Raw genomic sequence first — 7,520 nt, 5'->3', positions numbered from 1 at the left:
CTCCTGGTCCTTTTTTCTTTCCCTGCTGGTGCTTTCTGCCCTTTCTAAAACAGATGTTTCAGAGATGCTACAAACCCATCTGGTGGCTCAGAGCCACCAATTAGCTTGGCTGATGTGCTCAGCTGTGGTCTGCAGTGTGCCAAGAGGAGACACACCAGACTGTGTCCAGTGTGGCTGTGACCTTCCCACAGAAGCTCATCCCTATAGCCCCTTCCCCAGCATGCTGGTTATGTTTAGTACACAGATATATGACATTTTGCAAATTATATGACTTCCCTGCGCTATGGGAGAGATGGTGCAATGAAGTGGAGCAGTTGGGCAGGCTGGCATTGTGGTTTCATTCACAAGATCCTTGTTCTGCAGGAAACATGGTGCAATACTGAAGGAAGCATGGGTGGGTCAGTGTGGTTGTTCCTGCCATGCTCTGGCATCCCAGCACAGGAACATGGGTGAGTCTTGGGTTTCCCACACTCTTTTCAGCTCTCTGAACTCAGAAGCTACAGCTACAGTCCTGCACCTTATAGCAGAGTCGTAGGCCTTCCCTCCCCAGGGTCATTTTTCAGTCCCCTCCAGTTACCCCAGTACCCTTCCATGTCCTTACTTGTAGGATTGGTTACACAGTATCTCACTGATGACAACACCACTTATTTTCTGATTTGTTGTTGTTTTCCAGTTCTTGCGTCAGTTACTTCTGGATGCTTTTCCATTTCCTGATGATCATTGGCATAGATTGGCTGTCTATGTCCTTGAGCGCACCAAAGCCATCCCTCACCAGGAATGGAGCCCAGGCAAAGGCCCCAGCCAGTGCTGTCCTTCAGCACAAGCATACTGACCACTAACCTACTTATATAGGTCCAGCTCCTTTTGTCTTCTTTCTTCTCTATTTTTTCATACTCATTCCTCCCAGGTCCAGTTTGATCTTTCCCTCCCCTGTCCTTGATCCTTCCCCTAAACATCCCATAGTAAGTCTTGTACAACCCCAAACTGTTCTTTCCGACTTCCCATGGTGGGTCCTAAGGTCCTGTAGGCAGTAATTCTCTCTGAGTCTGTAAAGGCATTGATGGGGAGTGTTTTCAGTTGATTCAGCTGGGGGTGCCACCCCCAACCCATAGGGCTGATGGCTCCCTGTTCCAGCCCTTGGAACAATCCTGCCAGGAGCTCGTTCAGCTCTGGCATGGTTACTGGATTTCCCCTGCCTGTCATTTTGTGTCTCTGCTCCTTTGTGTTCATGGGAATGAGCCTTCAGTCACATAATTTAATCTTTACCTAATCCATAGAGGCTGTACTCATTTATTTTCACTTCTTGAAGTTCTATGGGGTAAAAAGTCCCTGAATAGCTCTGTGACTGCAGTCCTTTAAGTCTAACCCCTTCTGATGATTGCCCTAACTGTAAAAATTTTGTCCATTCATTTCTGCTGATTCCCTTCTACGAACTTCTTCTTTGTTCTAAATATCCTCATGTGATGTGTGCTTTTTGAGCAGAGACACAATCTCTTAAATTTGTAAGAAATTTTATTCACTTTTAAAAGGCTTTAAATTCCCATGGACAGAGGGAAGGCTTCCTGTCTTAAAGTCACTCAGTCTACCTCCAGAGTAAACAAGGTGAGGCTTCAACTGGAAGCATAGGGGATGGTGTTTTGGGAGAAAGACCATGAGGCCTACTTCCAGTTGCAAAACCTAAGACAAGCCTTTACACCAGAAGCAGGACTGCAGGGCAGCTGTCACTGCCTTTTGAATAAAAGCTGTCTCTGATCTACACCATACATCCCATGGTCACGAGGAGATGAGGTGTGATACACAGTTTGCCTGAGCGGATGGGTAAGTGGATAATGATAATTCCTGATCTGCAAACACATCCCACACAGATCAGAGCTTCAGCCCCACCAGTCCTATACTGGTAATCCCAGAGGAACAGGTTTCTCATTCTGACTGGTTGATGTGCTGGGTCTGTGGATGACAGTGTAGTTCCCTGCATTGCAGTTCTTGTGCTTCAGCTCCTGCATGGTATCAGATGACTATGTGTCATGTTGCTCCCAAAGGGCTATCACTTTAACAATTTAATACCTTTCATATTAAATCATTGATATAAGGTGGCAATGGCTCTCCTAATCACACGGCCTAAGGCCAAGCATCTTTGATTTCCTCCATCCCAGAGGCAAATTATACATTCCCACCAGAGTTTCTATAACCCTCCAGCCCTCCATCTGAGTAATGTCCAAGAGAAGACACATTACCTGTGCTACCAGCTCATACTGGATTTATCAGTTCAAACTTGGCAGATGTTATCACAACTTATTTGTTTGGGCAATTCTTCCAGATAGGCTAAACTCAACAGAACTTACCATACAGGGAAGTCCTTTGTTTAATATTTGCCAGCAGTTCAGGGAGACTTGTTTGTCCATCCTGAATTATCTCAGCAATTACATTTATGAAGGCAATTTAAAATAATACACCTCTTAAGAAATTATCAGAGATTGCATCTGACCAAAAGTGGGACTCTGTCAAAAACAGATGACCATGATAGTGGGCCATGACTTGTAGGATTCCTTTAGAAATGCAGTGCTAACAGAAGAAAGTACCTCTTTGATCAATGTGTCCAAGGGGTCCATGGCACAAACCTCAGACAAAGAGCATTCTTTGTTAGTGGAAATCTGGATTTTTTCACACACCAGCATTCCTAAAGAGAAAGGAAATGTAAGAGACAGACTTTATCAGAGCAAAAGATGCATAGAATCCTTGAAGGATCCATTCCAAGTGACAAATGGAAGAGTGAGGTGGGAGAACAAATAATTCACTTCATTAGTGTCACATAATAAATTTCCATTTGGAGTTTGGTTCTTTATCTCACCTAAAGGCAATCTAATCCTGCCTAAAGACAGGTTCTCAGCCAGTTTAGGCATTATCTCTGACATGTCAATGTGCATTAATTCACTTTAGTATTTTAGTGGAGCAGGTTACGTGTTCCTGTATTTTCCTGACACTTCATTGCGTTAGATGTGCTTCTGTTACTGTGGCTGTCTAAGATGTCACCTTAGGTGTCTAAAACGGCAAGATTTTCAGAGCTAGATACCTTCTATTGCTCCTGGAATACACAGGTGCTTGGGAGGGAAATACACTTCTTGTAGTGCATCTTATATAGGCACAGCAAATATCAAGGTGTGAGTCATTGCTCTGAGTATAACATAATATTCCTAATATTTTGAGGGAGGAGATAGTTGGCCAAGAGGGTGAGACAATGATGGCCCTGTAGTTCAGGTACACACTGTTAACCAGTGTGAAACACAGAGGGCTTAAGTGTTGATGAGATGTGAGGAAAAATATCAAAATATCTAATGGTTATAAAGCATTTGTTGAGTAAATGCCCAGTCCTTGATTTTTAGTACTCTGTTAAGTTAGGAATTTTTTTTTTCCCCAGGCTTGTCTTTGAAATCATGTTGTAGTTACTTCTGGAAGATCGGGTCTGAACAGTTAGGAGAAGTTTTTCTTGCCCCAGATGGGTGTTTCTCTTCTTCACTGAAACTGCCTCTATGAGTTCATTCAGCTGTCAAGTAGTTTCACTTGCATCATCTCCACAGAGCCATTTTAATGCCTCTCAAAGTGGACCTTTGTTGCGGTGCGCTGCGTTTTTATATATTTTTCCATTGTACGGGTTGTATGTTGGTTTGGTATGTTCCACCCCCTATTTTTAATTTTCAAATGGTTCTGCCCCAAGTTGTCCCTTCCCCGGGCGCCCAAGTTGCCGCTGTCAGTTTCCCTCTCTCTCCCAAGTTCCACCAATCCCAGTTCGTGTTGCATTGCCAGTTACATGGTTCTCCTCCCCTTGTGGCCTGCCCGTCACCCCCCCAGTCCTGCCCATGTTCCAGAGGGTTCTTCCCTGGCTGGGCGGTGATTGGTACCAAGGCCACATCCCCGCCTTCTTCCCTCCTCCCATGCTTTGTTATTTGTCCTGTGCTCTGCCCCTCATCCCGTTCCTCCGATAGCAACTGTATCCATGTCCCCTCCCCTTCCCTATTTAAGCTGGCTGCCCCCAGCTTTGTTTGGCAGATGCTTTCTGATGTCTCCGTTGCCATTTTTGCTCTGTTGGATTAAATTTCTGGCTTCTGCTACAGAGAGTGTCTGCTCGCCTTTCTTTTGCATCCATCGGCATCGCTGGTCGGCCTCGATTTCCCTCTGCCCGAGGGTCAGGGTGTGAAGCTTCCCACCTCAGCCGTGGGAAGTCACAGCCCTAGGCGGCGATCTCGCTGAGCCAGTCTCTATACCAGAGCCGCTGCTCTTTGCCACAGACCACTGCCCCTGAGGACTGCTGCGATTCTAGCCGGAATCTCTAACGGCAACTCCAGCAGACCTTTATGTAGATATTCATTTATTTAGATATTTATTTATTTTTCTGTAAGTCTTCTCATGGATTCTGATCACTCAGTTGGGCAGATGTTTTGGTTTTTTTTCCTGAGGTTTGTACGATGATTTTCTATGTTTATTTATTTATTTTCTATGTTTATTTATTTACATATTTATCTCAACAACATAGGGAACACCCTCATCAAACAAGGACATCTTCTAAAAGGTTGTTATTTAAGAAATGGCCTTCCCACCATCATGTGAAACCTAGCTGGTTGATGACATCTTACAGGAAGGAAAGTCTCTGCTAATTAGTAGGGAGTATCCCACCTCCAGTACTACTCTAACAAAAGAAAAGAGCTTGCAGCAAAAAAATCAATAGTTTGCATCTATTGAAACTTGCTCTGTGAAAAAAAAATGAACACCTGTATCAGCCTCCAGATTAATAGCCTAGGCAATTAAAACAGGCATGGATGGCATCTTGCTCCAAGACTGGTCCCTCAGTTCTCCTAGATCAATGGGTGGCAGCAGAAGGCATAGTTTCTCAGTCACAGGCTGTGACCTACCAGTCACCAGTGTTGGAGAAAAATCCATGCTGGGTCAAAAATGTAACAAGAAATTATTAGATTGAAGCATCTTGGATTTGCAGCTTAGTGCAGTCATAGTGGTGATAATGGAAAAGATCTGGAAGTTTGGGGTTGTTTGGCTCTTTTCCCCCCCCCCCCCCCAGAATCTAGGTTTGATTCACCCTCTCTGGGAAGGACAGATTGAAGCTGCCAATGCTCAAGTGATAGGAATTGTCTGAAGGGAAGTCAGGTTCATGCTGCTGCTTTAACCACTCTGATCTAACCATCCCAGCTCCTCAAAGCAGCAATTCCTGATTGCTTCTTCTGACTGCTGGTGTGAGATCTTTGTGAGAACTGTACGCTGTCAGGGCCTCTGTACTCACCAGTAAATGAACCAAAACTGAATGACTTGGACATAAAATTCACCCACTGTGTTCACTTCAAAACAGACAATATAAATGCAGGTTCTTTAGGTAGCATTGATCATATAACACTCAAAAGATCACAAATGAAGATAAAGTTTTTGGTTTCGATGTATATATGCCACAGCTTTTCTACAATGACAAGCTTAGCTAGACAGACCAGACTCTGGAAGCCTGATAATATTTGGAGACATATTTAGCTCAACTGTAAATGCCCTAGGCAAATTGGCTTTGTTCACCTGTTAGGAATGAAATGAGCTGTGTAACTGATTAGTGTGGGGTTCTTCCAGCCCAGATGTACAAAGGACAGCAATCTACTGTGCATCTGATCCAGGTATTATATAGTGAACAAAGTCCACTTGAAATTTTTCAGTATTACATTTGGGAAGTATCAGAACTACTGATATCATGTACCTTGAACCTCTGTTTCACATGTGAATACTTCCTGTATGTAAGTGCCACTTTTTTCAGAACACTTAGGAAAGATTCCCAGGAATCACCTGTAATCATGCCCATGAAGAACTGCAAGAAACTCACTGATTTCAGCCTTACGAGAGTTCATTTATCATTATCATTATTAACACAGTTTTATTTTAATTGCTACTTAAAGGAGCAACTAGTCAAGTACAAGCTATGTTTAGTTTGTTTTAAGAAGAGCTGGTGAAAGTCCATGGGAGAAATGTACAAGAGTCAAAGGGAACACACTCAGACATACATGCAAACACAGAATCACTATGTCTCAGGGACTGACTGCACAGCCTGAAAGGTCCCTGGAGAGAAGAGATTCTTGGACCAGGTGGCATCTTGCAGCTTCAGCTCAGCATGCATAGCAAGATAAATTCCTTGGGCAGCTCCTGGCTTTGCCTTTTACAGCTTCTAGACTGCCAGGCCACATCTTTGCTGGAAGGTTCTGGGGTCATCTGGATCTGTTCCGAGACAAACTCATTTTGGGGCTGGGAGACATCATCTCCTGAGCAGTGCATGCAACCCCTCTTTCGACTTCAGCCTATCCTTAGTCTCATTCATCCACTCTGCGGACCTGCAAGATCTACCCAAACCTACGAGGGAAATTTACCTGTCTCACAGTGGTAACCAAGTAACACATCACAGTAACAATACCAGACTCAGGCAATGAGAATACTTGTCACAGCAAATTGCCCTGAAGACTTACAAAAGAAATGTGGTTTCAGATATGCCCCTAACCAACCACAAGTACTTAGTGGTTTAGCTGCATTTGTGCCCCACATGGACAGAGGAAAACAAGCTGTGTGAAAAATAATGTCACCCATCTCCCCTCCCTGTCCTTTTCACTATCAAAGTGCCTTTTCATATCAGTATCCACTTGCTGCTGACCTTCTGCCTACATCAACCTACTTCCCAGCTGTCCCAGCCTACTCAGCTGAGTTTTCAGGCTCACTGCCCGTGGCTCCCTCACCCAAGCCCAAACTACAGAAGAAGCTGATGCAATTGTGTTTACCAGAAGTCCAACGATTTCATTTTATTTGGCTCTAATGCCTTTACCAGCCATCTGAGGATTGTTAGTGTTTGTTATCCCATGTGGTTCTGAGACTTAAAAGAAATCTGAAGAATCTATTGCTCAGCAGAATTATCATAACATGATAGTCAGCTGAAGATCCCAGGAGGGCAAAGAGATTTCTCTGACACAGGAATCTCTTCTGACACAACTCTTTTATTACTTTGGGTAAAGGCACTTTCACCAAGGCCAAATACAGTTTGTTCCACTGGGAAATGAAGAGTGTATGTTCCTGTCATTTCCAGTATTATGTCCTTTCTCTAGGCAGTTTGTGTGATTCTCTCTGGGGATAACTAGATTGCTAACTCTTCTTTTCCCTTCTGCCACTTTCCCAGCATATCATTACAATCTGGCACTTGTTCCTCTCTATCTATTGGCCTGCCCAGCTCCCACCCCATCAGACACCTTCTTTTCCAGGTCCGTGCGCCTTTTTCACCTGCCGATCTCGTTCCTCCACATCTCGCCCACTATCTCCTTTCTGCTCCCAATTTCTTTGCAAAAGTCATGCTTTAACAGTCTCTCTCCCACGATATTCCATGCCGGCCTGGCGCCCAGCCCCAGCATCCCCCTTCTCCCGGCCTAAGCCTGCACTTGTTGCCCGCAGGGGGAGCTGGACGCTGGGCACGGGCTGTAGCCCCAAGCCCTCGGCGCTCGGTGCGG

Source organism: Geospiza fortis, unplaced genomic scaffold (genome assembly GCF_000277835.1).
Source record: "Geospiza fortis unplaced genomic scaffold, GeoFor_1.0 scaffold16, whole genome shotgun sequence".
NCBI classification, from domain to species: Eukaryota; Metazoa; Chordata; class Aves; order Passeriformes; family Thraupidae; genus Geospiza; species Geospiza fortis.
This window is presented reverse-complemented; position numbering follows the sequence as displayed.